General features: G+C 42.4%; 1 pseudogene; it reads left to right on the top strand.

Annotated features, from left to right (window-relative positions):
- The first annotated feature begins 1,216 nt into the window (after window positions 1–1,216).
- On the top strand, window positions 1,217–3,121 carry LOC148028240 (AAA-ATPase At5g57480-like; annotated as a pseudogene).
- The last annotated feature ends 11,768 nt before the right edge of the window (window positions 3,122–14,889 follow it).

Below are 14,889 nucleotides of genomic sequence, written 5' to 3'. Positions count from 1 at the left end.
GAGAGACTGGTGTGCCCCAACGCCCACCATCCCACTTAACATATTACAGAAATGGAAGAGACACTATCCCATGGCCAGATTGTCAACATGGAAGCACAGACTGAAGAGAGTGTGGAGAGCCACACCATCATTCAGACTTAATGTTTTCAGGTGGAGGCTATTGTCAAAGAACCTACCAATGAGAGAGACACTGGCTAAGCGAATCCCCATCGCCCCATTTTGCCTATTTTGTAAGTGGCACGAAGAGAATGAGAAGCATCTATTTTGGGATTGCCTTGCAATTAGCCCAGTCTGGTGACAAATTAGAGTATGGCTAAAAAGCTCCAATCTTACGACTGATTTTGGCATGAACATTGCTCTCTTGGAGGATCATGGTGCTCTAGATGAAGCTTCTTGGTGGCTAGTCAGCACCCTCTCAGCGATTGCAATCAGGTCTATATGGAGGCAGAGAAATGAAAGTGTTTTTGGAAGAGTGGGTCCAAAACCCTTGGGATTTTTCTCATCTGCTCTGGTCAAAGAGTGCCTTGCTGTATGACTTTTCTGTAGGAAGCTAAGTCCTCGAGCATAAAGCTTGTAAGCTCATTGAGATCTAAGGTTTAGTCTATTCCATCGCCTTCGGAATGGAGGCGTAAATATTCACCCTTAATAATGAAAACCGCATTATATAAAACGTTTCCGAACGCATTGTATCGCTTTCCCAATATTGGCCTTTCCCCCCCGAGAAAGTCAAGATTGGTCTTGAACTTGTGAATTGTTCTTCTCCGGTCTGGAGTTTAGAGTCTTAATCATGGCACTTAATTGAACTCTTGAACTGTTCTTCTACTAAAACTTGTCGAACAAGAGCTGTTGGAGAAGTTGAAGTTAATTGACAACGTGCGAATAAAAAAGTTGAGCTTTTGTTCCTCGGTGTATTGCGACGCTGGTAACCCGAGGAGTGTACTGAGATAAAGTTGAGCTTTTGCAAAATCACAGACTCCCTGCTACTACTTTCTGCGTCGTGATGTTCACTCTTACAAGCCATATAGGCACGGGGAATTCAAAGGGGGGAGGAGAAGTTAGATAGGAGGAGGAGGAGGAGGAGGAGGAGGAGGAGGAGGAGGAGGAGGAGGAGGAGGGAGGAGGGAGGGAGGGAGGGAGGGAGGGAGGGAGGAGCATTTCAGGTAAGTAGGGAAGGAGGAGAAGAAGAGAGGCTAAGGCGAAGGGAGGGGACAGTTGAATGGATAAGTGGGAAGGAGATAAAGAAGGTGAAGATGAAGAGGAGGTGGGGGAGCGATCTAGAGCAAGTCAGTGATTGGCAAGGACTGCCAGCAATCATGGATTTTGCAACGAAGATGTACTCGTTGATGGGGTTCTAGGCAGTCATACAGGCCTTCATCCCGCCGTCCTTGAGGGAGTGGTGGGGCAACAGGACGTGCTCCTTCCGGGACTGGTTCTTCCGCACCTCGGACTCCTACGCCTACCTCGACGTGCATCAGAAGGGCACCTCCGGCGGCGCCTCCCGCACCAATCTGCTCTACCATCACGTGTCCGTCTACCTGGGGTTCTGTCTGCCCTACTGGCGGAGCACGACAGGGTGAATGCCCACCTGCACGACGAGAATGGCGCGACGCTGGTGTTCTTGTTGCCGATGGGCCAGACGCTGCGCGACACGCAGGAGGGCTGCGAGGTGTGGTGGACGCACATGTGCCATGAAAGCGACAAGGGCGGCGGTCGGGGGCTGTTGGGCGGGTTCAAGAAGGAGAAGAGGAGGCTGCGCCTGCAATTCAAAAAGGAGGACCGGGGGCGCCTCCTCCCAGCCTACCTCCACCACATCTCCAAAAGCGCCGCGGAGGTCGGTCCCAGAGACACCAGCTATACACTAACCGCTTCAATCACCCCTCCACCTTCGCCACGCTGGTGCTCGAGGCTGACCTGGCGGAGCGTGTGCAGGCGGATCTCAAGGCCTTTATCGAGGGCCAGGAATACTACACAAAATCGGGCGCGCCTGGAAGAGGGGCTATAACTTGCTCTACGGCCGCCCGGGACAGGGAAGTCCAGCATGATCGCCGCCATATCCAACTTCCTGCATTACGACATCTACGACCTGGAGCTCACGATGGTCATGATGGACAATGCCGAGCGCAAGTCGCTGCCGATGCAGACAATGCGCAAGTCGCTCATTGTCATCGAAGACGTGGATTGCACCATCGATCTGTCGGATCGGGCGGAGGGCAAAGAATCGGTCGACGACGAGGGGATCAAAGACTCCGGCTCAACGAGGCTGACGCTGTCGGGACCGCTCACCTTCACGGATGGGCTGTGGTCGTGCTGCGAGGAGCAGAGGATCTTCATATTCACCGCCAACCACAAGGACCAGCTGGACCCGGCTCTGCTAAGCAGCGGCCGCGTGGACCTCCACATCCTGCTGTCCTTCTGTAGCTTCTCAGCCCTCCAGAAGATGGCGGCCACGTACCTGGGCCGCCGCGACCACAAGCTGTACCCTGACCTGGAGCGCGCCGTGTCAGCCTTAGGGGCCCCGGCCCCCCATCTCACCCCGACCCCATCGCCGAGACCCTCCTAAGCTCCAAGCACGGCCCCGACCTCGCCATCCAGTCCCTCCTCTCCCAAATCCAATTCAAGAACAATAGTAACGATGCGTCCCAGCACTCAGCTCCTCTCGATCACCATCATGATGAGCACACGTCCCCGCCGATACTAGTCCCCACCATCCCGGAAGAACAAAACCCCATGAATATTTCACCTATACGTCTTTCCTGGAAAGAGAGACACGATCATCCCCTATAGGATTCAGGAGTCAATAGAGTCTCATTTAACTTCTAACAATCTTTTAATGAACGAAGGCCTTGAGGTTCCACCCGCAATAACAGTGTTCCATGGAAAAGAAAGGTCAGAACTCAAACGCTCAACTCTCTTGTATGTTGCCAACTTGCCACTAGTTTCAGCATTGACACATGATGTCAAGGAATGGTATATTTCCATATACTGCCACTAGTTTCAGCATTAACACATCATGTCAAGGAATGGTATATTTTGTGATATGTTGATTTGGCAATGTGCAAAGGGTTTGCTAGGTAATATGGAATTCATCATGCTCTCTTCACAAACAACACTTGCATGTTGTCGAGGAAATGTTGGCATTAGTTTGATCCCCTTTAATTCAATCTCTAGGTTATGTCTTCTTGGTATTGTTATCTACACATTCGGTTGGTCTTATCAAATACTTTCAATTACACTCTTATCAATAGGCCAAACTTATGGCTTTGACTAGGGCACTCTAGTATAAATCTTGTCAATAATATAAATTGTATTAGTGAATTGCATGCATCCTTTGTAGGGAAGAATATGGTGTAGTTGCTAAATGCTCATAATGGGGTGGTTGTGGATCCTCATACTATTGTGCATATGTGTAAGCAATATTTCATGGATCTTCTTAGCTTACAACAATTACATTTAGATTGCATTGCTCATGTTTGTTCTATGTTTTATGCACTAATTTAAGATCAACTTTCTCTTGATGTAACTATTTTGGAGGCTAATATTTGTGAGAGTGAGATGATGGATGTTTTAATAAAGGATAAAAGTCTGGGATAGGATGATCTTATGAATGAATTATTTAAGGCTTATACTACTCACCTAGAGGCACCTTTGACAACTATGTGTCAGGATGCTTGGAAATCTAGAAGAATGCATGTTTCATGGAAAGGGAGTGTTGTTAAGTTGATCCCAAAGTTTCCCTTGCCCTTAATGCTCAAACATTGGATACCAATCTTATTGATGGGCAACATATGTATAAGATCTTCTCCAAGGTGTTAGTTATACTACAAGGGATTAGGCCTATAGACACCTTCACATATGCGTTTCTTAAATTAAGAAAAAAAGTTACGAGAGCATCTAACATTGTGCATAGTCTAGTATCGAAGGCTTGCATTTATTTTGGTGTATATCTAATGAAAGAGAAGCTCGACTTCAATCACACTTTTAAACAATTGATGGCTACAAGAAGGTAACTTGTGAATTATTTTTTCACCAAGAAGGGGTTGTGGGCAACCCTTGTTCGACCAAAAAAAAATCCATGTCCCCCTTACATAGATGATGGAGGGGAGTTGTGATTTCTTTTTTGTTGAGAAGGGGTTGTCAACAACCCCTTTCCTAATGAAAAAAATTCAAAGCGCGCGCGGAACGCTAGGTCGCTTCGCAACAGCTTTGCATGCGAAGTGGTATGCGAAGTTGCCTTGCTAACGCATGGCAACTTCGTTCAATAATCCATTTCTCCTCTTTCTCCCTCCTATTTCCCATCTCCATTTGTAAAGTGTTTTATTTCTCTAGTTCTCTCTCTCTCTTTCCCCCCAGTTCTCTCTATAAATCATCTTTCTCCCTCTCTCCATCTCTTCCTTTTGTTTTATTTTATTTTCGCTCATCTTCTCACCCCCCCCCTCTCTCTCTCATCAAACTTAAAACTAAAAGTAGTTTAAAATTTTTGTAATACAGAATGCCAAACATAAAAACAATTTCTCCTACATACCATACTTATAAACTTTCCTCTTTACACGAATGTAATGAATCATATGCTTGTTTCAAGTGATATTTAGAAATAACAATGTTATACCGAAATGGATCATAATTGAAACAAAGACCAAGCACCACAAAAAGAATTTTCATAAGAGATGTTTTATTTCTCTCGCTCTCTCTCTCTTCCCCCCCCCCCAATTCCCTCTCTCCATCTCTGCCTTTTGTTTGATTTTATTTTCTCTCATCTCCTCATCCCCCCCTCTCTCTCTCTTTATAAAATAGCAACTAATTGGAACTTAGTGTTGGTGTGCCAAATGTGCTTCACTAATGCAATATGCTTACGTGCTTCAATAAGAGAAACTATAAATTATGCACAAATTCTCACTTAATTATGACATGTTCAATCATGGAACTTCAAACCCTCTCATCTATACCCCCAATTTCTTTAGGAAAACTACCATCAAAAGAGTCCCTCACTTTTTATGAACTAAAAAAAGCAAGTTGTTAGATCCCTCTCTCTATACATATCCAACTAAGGAGAACTGGGGCTTTACAATTAGTTTAAAGACACTTTTCAAAGTTCATCTAACTATTCCACAAATTATCACAAGGGAAAACATGAGACTATATACAATCTCACCTATACACTACCATAAGAAGACCTGTGCTTGCTCTCTCTCCCTTCTTCCCCTCTCTCTCTCTCTCTCTCTCTCTCTCTCTCTCTCTCTCTCTCTCTCTCTCTCTCTCTAAACTTAAAACTAATAGTAGTTTATAAAATTTGTAACACAGAATGTTAGACATAGAAATAATCTCTTCTATGCACCATACTTACAAACTTTCCTCTTGATATGAATGTAAAGAATCACATGCTTGCTTTGTGCGATACTTAGAAATAACAACCTTATACTGAAATGGGTCATAATTGAGACAAAGACCAAGCACCACAAAAAGAATTTCTATAAGAGACCAAGTCAAAATGAAGCTCTCTCATTTTTTGAGGAATCATTCTTATCTGCAAGCAAGATACTCGTAGGTAAAGTAGAGCCAGGCTCCAATATATTTGGCCTCTTTCCATCGATCATGATATGATGGCAAGGTATAAGACATCCTACCTTCCATTAGCAAACCATGAAGGCCAACTATAAGGCACCCGATTGTTTCTAAGCACCATAGGCAAATGGTTGATGCCAACAAAACAAGACAATGTCTCCAAGATGCCTAATAGAAAGAAATATTCCTCTTCTTTGAGGAATCATTAGCAAAATCTTCCTCCTTGAGTAAAACATGCGAAAGTGAAGCAGAAAATGATCCCACAATTTTCATTGGTAATCGCATAAGCGATGTGATAGTCCTACCTCTCTCTTTACCACCTACAAATTGGAACAAAAATCACAATATAAGTACATGAAACAACTAACAAAGACCATTTCATTCCAACAATGATAATACATGGTTGAACATTTGTGAACCATTCAGTAGGTACTGAAAAATGTTGATGGAGTGTCACAAAACAACCCAAATCCTTGAACCCATACTTAAACCAATACATCGGTATGTTATCAGTATGAGAGTGTTGAAATCTCTTCTTATGGCTAACCTCATACATATGCACCCGAAAACATTGCATGTATCCACAATGTACAACTTCAATAAAAACTGGGAGCTTGATGTCAATATTAATATCATCATATAAATGCTCAATGACTCTTACAAGTGTCTTTCTTATGATATCATCACTCATTAATGTGCACAACGTGTACTGTAGCTTCTTTTGATAGTCAGAAGTTGGGTAATAGTGCCACTCTAGGGTAGGCATCTCCAAAAGTTAAATAAATAGCAAAATATGAAAAATAATTTACTTCCAAGAGAGTATATGCCAACCAAATATGACACAAAGAGCAATTCACATATATGCAAAACCAGTGTCCCTACATGGTTGTCAACTACATCTCCACAAAGAAAGTAATACACATTACTGCATCTTTCGAAATACATCCTTGTATACAATGCTTATGGTCATATCCCCATCCTTTTTACCCAATAGGACTTTCACACCATGCAATCACTCTCCAACATGCCCCTTGCAGTGCAATCATCCCTAAAATATAGAGATCTTCAAAAGAATTACATCTCTAACACTTTGTTAAAAGCATCCGCAAATAGTAGAGCTCACCACAGGTAGATGCCACAAAATACATCCAACCACATGTATTCCCATGTTTCCTCCTAGTCCACTCCACATCTTATGCCGTGCATTCCACACCCAATACACTGGAAAGTCTTGATAGCAAATAGTCCTAGCCTCTGGATGAATGTGGTTGCACACAACCATTCAGTAAGAGTAGTTTGTTGGTCTTCATTCTGCACAACATTTGGTATATTATCTATATCTCGAAACACCACATAATTCTCACTAGGTAAGCGCACCTACAAATGCTGTATATCAAGCTTTTCATCGTGCAATGCATAATCATAGATCCACCAACATGCCTCAGAGGTAGAAACATATCGTGCATCCAAATAACTTTGAATCTCATCCACCTCGTGAACATTGCTACCATTCCGTGCTGAATCAATCCCAACAGAAAATTTGATGGTTACACGATCATGCCCCTTATATACATGCTTATACAAATACTTAACAGTTGCGCAACTATTGAGCACACCTCCACATTTATGTGTGCATTGTATTTCTTACTCAAGAAAGGATTATATAGAATAATCCATTGATTATCAATAACATTACCATTTATGATCACAGAGTTTCCATCATCTTGTCTTCAATAAATGGGATATCCAGAACTATCAACCATTGTCATGTCCACTAATTTTTCGCGGGTAGTCTTCAGTACATCTACCCTTATCCATGCAGGGACTCTTGGTGTTTAATCCTTTGCAAGGGCCATGAATGTTGCACTTTGAAATTGTCTCAAATAAGGTTGGAAACTTGACTCTATCCAGCAACTCAGCAAAAACCAGTCTATCGTAGTGACATGCTTCAGAAGGTTTGAAGGACCTCTCTAAAATTAGCAAAGTATAAGAATGTGGTAGTCCCCCTCTTTTGGAATTCAATCAGAGTAACATAGTTTGCAACCTTTCCAAAGAGATCCTTCCGCAATAACGTGCACATTAAATCAGCATGTTTTTTATGAAATACACAAGTAGTCAAATCCGGATGGTCATAAGCACTTTGCCTAGGCAAAAAAGCATTAGTTATCTCCCAACCACTTTGGATTGCATGTCATTGTTATAAAAAGGTCAGGTTTCCCCTTGCATCGCACTATAGCCATGGCATCCTGATATAATTGATACATGTGCCTTGGTCCACCCATGAATGACAATAGTAAAACTATACTCTTGTCAACAAAGGCACCAACAATCTACATTGGCCCATTATCATTTTCCCCCACCATGTCTACCATGCCTTTGTAGGCCTCCGATCGTAACACTAATTGATTTTAGCAACACCAAGTTAACTTGCACTAGTCTATACTATAATAAGCATCAACAATAAACTGTTGCAATAGTCGATCATTGTGCAATATGCACACCTCAGTGTCTTCACACACCTGAAGACGGAATGCATAAAATTGCATTTGGATAACATAATTTTTATTGGACGATTCATATATGTTAATAGGAACACTGACATTACTATAGGGAGCTTTTACATGCCAACCATCATCTCCCATAGGAAAAAGGACATATAGCATTGGCATATATGCTCTATGTAAGTTTGAAATAGCAACACATCAACCACCCCGAGTGTAAATGTGAATATCTCGATGATCAAGAGTATCCTCGTCAACTTGCCTCGGTATGATAGCTGCAACCTCAGTTGCTGCAAGAGCAGAGTACTATTTGTTGGTTCTTTGAACACCAAAAATACTCATTCTTAGTTCTTGCACAGGATTATTTTGCAGTTGCAAACCCACAGACCTAAAAGCCTATGCATATGTGTTGTGTGTTGACCCTAGAAAAATTGGTAATAAATCATGCATAACCCCCAACCAATTAAGAAACTCATGCTCGATATCATAAACATAGAGTTGTGCAAATCTTGGCCTTTCTTGACATTGCACATCAAGAAGAAAAGTACCTATACAGTGATAAACGGAGCCATACACTCTAAAGGTGTAACCATTCTCGACAATAGGCAACTCATCAACATTAGCTCCAGGTGATACAAATGCAAGAGCACTGTTGTATGCTCGTATGTTATTTTTAAATATCCTACTTTGAGGGTGCATACCATGCAACAAATCATGCAATGGCTATGGTGGACATTGCAATGGTGGCAACATTACTTTTCCATTTTGACAGCAGTGCCTTCCAAACAAAATCGACCCTTGCACCCGAGTCTTGCATCTCCACAACTTAGCTAAACACCTCTCACACATTTCAGAAAGACTCTCCATGGAATGCACATCTGGCTCTTGAAATAGAAATACCGTTGTTGCTGGATGAACATCCGTTGCAGGCAAAGTATGTAAAATGGAGCACAATCCACCATTTTGGGGATAAAAAATAGCAATATTATCGACATGTGACTCATTAACCACATAATTTTCCACATTGTGGTGATTCCCAAAATCACAACCATTTGTTGATATTAAAATATCAGGCAAACACTATCAACATGCATCATAGCCAAATCTATACCAATATGCTATTCAACTAGCTCATTATCCCCATTTACAACTTCAACATGGTGAGACACACAATCACAAACCACTTCATTATGATTTTTCCCATTCTGGCACTTACACATTGAAACATTATTAACATGTTGAAAGGGATGCATGAGACGCGGGAGAGAAGAGCACACAAAATGTAGGTGCTATCAACAATGTTATGATAGCCTTATTGCACTTTCATATATATATGAATAAAGAATATGGGCGGTCATTGTACACGGGCAGGCCCAAGGGCCTTTTACCCCAACAACCTCCCACTAAAAGGCCAATGGGCCAGGGAGTGAAAAAACAAAGGAAAAGAAAAGAGACAATGTGAGGAATCATGACATCTTACCCAATGCCCAATCGAAAAGTGAGCTGTGCAATAAGTGTTGGGAATCTCTGAGTCCAAGACATCTAGGAGGCAAGTGGTCCTGCAGCTCCATACAATGAAGCAATCCACCACAACTCATGAGTGCAAGGCTGTACATCATCATCATCATCAGCGTAACACAAAGCATCAGCGTGACGCATACAAGACATCGAGAGCATCCAAACTCTCCAAAGTCAACCATTGAAAGGGGGACAGCATCCCAGACACAAGTTAGACGGGGTCTCAAGACAGTATGCGGCCTTAGCAAAGCAGAAGACTGACATACGGTTGTAGAATCAATCATAAAATGCACTGAACACGCATTAAGAGGCCTAAGAGGTGTTTGTCTCTCATAAAAGACAGCATGATGGCTACGTAGAACCTGTTGGGCATCCAAATCCCAAAACCTGTAAGCCATAAAGTCACCATCTCCATAACCAAGAAGTATGCATCTGCGTGACATAGGCTCATGTGGCATACAAACAGTGGCATGGCAGCCAAATATCCTCAAGTGATCATAGGAGGGTCTCATGCCACTCCGTGCCTCATGTGGAGCAATAACATCCAAAAAGAAACACGACATCCAATTAACCAAGTAGACTACCGTCATAAGGGCCTCAGTCCAAAAGCCATAAGACAACCTAGATGTGGTAAGCATAGAAGCAACCTTTGCATGTAAAGTCAAGCACATGCCATGAGCAATCCCATAATACCGTGGGCATAAGAAATCAATGCCATATTGCTGATAAGAGATCCGTAAGCTAGGAGAGATAGCATGACTCTCATAATCCATTTGCAAGCATCTAGGCCTGCTACCAGCAAAATCCATAAACCTGTCAAGCATAGTAACAACATCCTCAAGCCGTACCAAAGGGTAAGCCAAAACATGGTGGGTAGCATGATCCATGAAGGTCACAAAATACGATGCTCCACCAAGTGACTGGGAAGGCATAGGTCCATATACTACAACATAGACTAGATCTAGAGGAGCATGCCTCACACAATCACCATAAGCCAAAGAGGCTCTACACGGACCATGAGTACAATGAGGGCAAGTAGTATGGGGAAGAGCAGGCAATAAGACCATATCACATAAAGCATCCATCTCAGTGTGTCGTACATGGCCTAGGCAACAATGCCATAACAATGCATATGGTATCTATGTAACTGCAACCATAGAATCTCCCACATAAGAGACATGCACTACATAATCACTGCCATATCTAGCACCTCTGGCCAATACTAAGCAACCACGACAGATTTTCCATGAAGTATCCTCAAGAGAGACATAATATCTTGCACCATGCAATTGACTAACAGAGATCAAGCTCTTACTGAGCGTAGGTATATGCAAGACATCATGGAGCATAAGAGAAGACCCATTTGGCAAAGTAAGGTGTATGTCCCCTATACCAACAATGGCATAAGACTACTCAAGTCCCAATTAGGTCAAGACATCTGTCAACCTCTCTGTAAGAAGAGAACCATGCTCTGTGAGGGGTAACATGACGAGATGCCAAACAATCCAAAAGCCAAGCATAGGCAAAGGCCTGATCACTGAGCAAGTAAGCTGTAGGGAAACTAGATGACAGGAGTACATGCTCTAGTGCATCATGATGGGTAACCTCATGTACCTCACCACTAGTAATAATGGTAACACCCGTTGCATCTGTTGTATCTTTGACCCTCTGCTCAATGCGAGTCCGTCTCTGTCTCCTCTGTTGCTCTCTAATCCATCTAAAGCATTTTCTTTTAACATGCCCAAGCTTCCCACAATGGAAGCAAACAACATCGAAAGAAGTAGAATCTATAAAAGATGCCGAGGAATCCAAGTCATCAAGAATAAGGTATCCTGATGACCCCCAAATCAGTACAAAAATAGGCACCAAAATGTGCTCACATGGAAACAACTTTTTGTAAAATGACTCTGTGCAAATGTACCATCTTGTAAAAAATCATTATATGAAGCAATGTAAAATGTGTAGTCCAAAAGGCTCACAATTTAAAATGTAGAAAGGAAAGGAAAGGTCAAACACCTTTTGTCTCATTCCAAAAATAAAAGGGTCTTTAGACCTTAGCCAAAATGTATGCAATTCAATTTTATATATCAAGAAAAGAAAAGGAAGAGGCTTGTTGGGTGATTTGAGGAGGTGGGAGGTTGAGGTGGTTACACCCCCTCTCTTCCTTTATCTTCTCCTTTCACACTTCATTTTTCCCTCTCCCATTTTGGCACAACTCTCATCTTTCTTGTTCTTGCTCCTTTCTCTTGTGCTTCATTGCCAAATCTAATGGAGAGTGAGGAAGAGGAAGAGGGTGAGGATGGAAGAATTTCCTAATTTCTTGTGTGCCTTCCTCTTGTGTGTTTTGGAGCAATTGTTCTTGGTGAAGAAGAATATTTCTTGCAGGTTTTTGTGGCCAGCAAGTGTGCTTGCAGCCTCTCTTGCCAGTTCGTGGTTCTCATGGTGTCGTGGCAGGGTGCTCTTCATATCCATATCCACAAAACTTGAAGAATCTAGGGATGTCCCAACATAGGGAACATGCTCATCAAGATGACTATCGGCATAAGCACAAGTGGCAGAAACATGCTACTGCAAGGTCTCATCCATCCGTAATGGAGAGGGGAACATAGAGGCATCAAGCAAAGATGCATAAGATGCAGAAGCTCCCACATGAACAAGAGTCATAGCCAAATGCATGACATAACCAGCCACAATAGTGTAGAAGCCAAGACATCTATCAAAAGAGCATGTGGCTTGCAGCCCATAACCATACATAGATGCATAGCTCTGCAGTACATCATGCCATCGAGGAACAGCCGAGTCAAACCAAGACTGGCAAGCGGCAATAAATCCTACAAGAGACAAGCTCCAGGAAAAGCCCAAACATCTATACAACAACATCCAAAGAAGTGGCTCTGAAAGGTATATGACAATAAACCATGTCTATAGACGAGCAAGCATACATAACACTTGCTCTCTAACATGCACGGGCAACAAGAGCCCAACTAGCATACAGGCCAGGCAACAAAGGAGCATAAAAGCCATAACTGCAACCCAAACATTGGCAATTCCACTGATCAACCAGGTAGCCCACAAAAAATCCAAGAACCAGGTGAGCTATCAAAGCTCAAGATCCAACCACCAAGACAATGGAGCAATCATTGTTCAAATATAAGTTTTCATCACCCAAATATCCAAGATCTAAGAAGATATCAACTGAGCATCATAGGCCAAATAGCATCCAAGCTGTATATGCAATAAGCCAACCAATGTCAAACTTCTCAAGGGAATACTCATATGAGTGTCGAGATGAGGCTCAAACAACTGCCATCCACAACCAACCAAAAAACATTCACCAAGATATCATAGCCCGCATTGGGTAGCCTAGGCATAAACCATGTCATGACAGTGAAATGCCTGCTGCAAGGAAGTGACAGTGAACCATAAAATCGAGCTCTAATCTCAGCTCAAAATAATTTCAGAGCATAGAAGAACCATGTGGCATCATCCAAATGCGTGAATACATCAACCCAAGTAGCCGAGAGCACCCCGTATACAATAGGCATAACCTAGCAAATCATTAAATAACTTCAGCCCTGAAGTTTCCAGTAGCATATAACCTCTGTAAACTGAGCAAATCAGTGCTCAATCCAAGCTCAAATCCATAGGCAAACCATAGGTGTACATTCCCGTATGCATAGGCACCAACTGAGCATAATCAGGCATCAAATGCCAAGACTTGTAAGCATAAAATTGAAGTAATAGGTGGCTGCCCTATTTTGGACAGATCTAGAACTGTTCAAAATAGTCAATGGTTGAGCTAAATCAGCTTCAAATGCATCTCACATAAGAGGCATAACATCCACAAGTGATCCAGTATCAATAGACATCAGTAGAAGCATCACATAAGCCATAAGCATACAAATACATGCTATCTCAGACCTGAAATCTATTGCAAAATATTTTGTCACCAGAATTTGGCAAATCCGACATCACCATTGCGTCCAGAGAGTGCCAAAACCCCAACTTAGACTCTTACCTTGCCTGAATCGGGTACCGAATGCCCGAGATATGACAAAAAGAGTGATTTTTTAGCCATTTTTGCAAACAAGTGCAAATAAAACGTGAGCATGCTGCTGTACTTGAGGGGCCAAATTAGGATGGGTAGGGGATAAGCAAGAGCCCAATAAAGGCCTACAATAGGCCTACACAAGCCTAGGACAAGTCCAAGCAAGAGGTGGAGAGAACAAGCTTCAATGATGGAAGCTATAGCTGCCTCTTCATGAAACCCTGCTATTCATGTCAAACAATGGCTAAGAACTAAGTGAGAAGCGAGCTCTCATACCTCATGTAGATGTTGGGAAGAGCTCGCGAAGGAGTGGCTCTAATACCAATTGAAAGGGATGCAGGAGACACAGGAGAGAAGAGCGCACACAATGTAGGTGCTGTCAACAATGTTATGATAGCCTTATTGCACTTTCATATATATATATATATAAATATGAATAAAGAATATGGGCAGTCACTGTACAGGGCAAGCCCAAGGGCCTTTTACCCTAACATATGTGACTCAATAATCACATGATTAAGTCCATTGCAACCACCCGCCGATGGCAAAGCATTCATAAAATCCACACCAAATTGTTGTCGGGCTTGAAATCCCCTAATGGTTCTATCCGCCGATGGCAAACCATTAGCCAAGTCTATACCAAACTATCATTGGCCTAGTTCATGATGACCAGTTGGAATCTCTTAATGAAGAGGCATGTTTTCAATATCCTTACAAATGGGTCTACCATGGTCTAAAATCCCTTTCTGAGCCTTGAATCTAGCAACCTGTCATCACTCATACCTTGTGGAGGTAAAGCACATCCCTACGAACACACAACACATAGTCTCTACCAGTTGCTCGATGCAAATGCCCCATATTGATTGGATGACCACAAAATCTATTATCAACATATTCCATCGAAGGCATGGCTTAGCATATATGTACATGCACATTAAATATTTAAATCTCAAGGCACACAATACCAAGTCAATGCATTTGAGTCAATGCCTGCTGCCTAGTCAATGTATCTGTCTACAAAGATGTTGGGCCCACCCATGAGAGAGAGAGAGAGAGAGAGAGAGAGAGAGAGAGAGAGAGAGAGAGAGAGAGAGAGAGAGACCCTTTTTGGTGAGATAGAGAATTTAGATATAAACACATGCACAATTGATCCATTTCAACTAACAAACAAAACAAATTAAACATGCAACCACAAAAACGGTTATCAATATATTTTGTCAAAGGCATGTTTTGATTTCAAAATTAAATGCATTGCATACATTT

The sequence above is a fragment of the Lygodium microphyllum genome, chromosome 12 (genome assembly GCF_053477565.2).
Source record: "Lygodium microphyllum isolate KBCC chromosome 12, Lygodium_microphyllum_v1.1.10, whole genome shotgun sequence".
NCBI lineage: Eukaryota > Viridiplantae > Streptophyta > Polypodiopsida > Schizaeales > Lygodiaceae > Lygodium > Lygodium microphyllum.
Note: the sequence above shows the minus strand (reverse complement) of the source record. Positions and strands in the feature narration are given on the sequence as shown.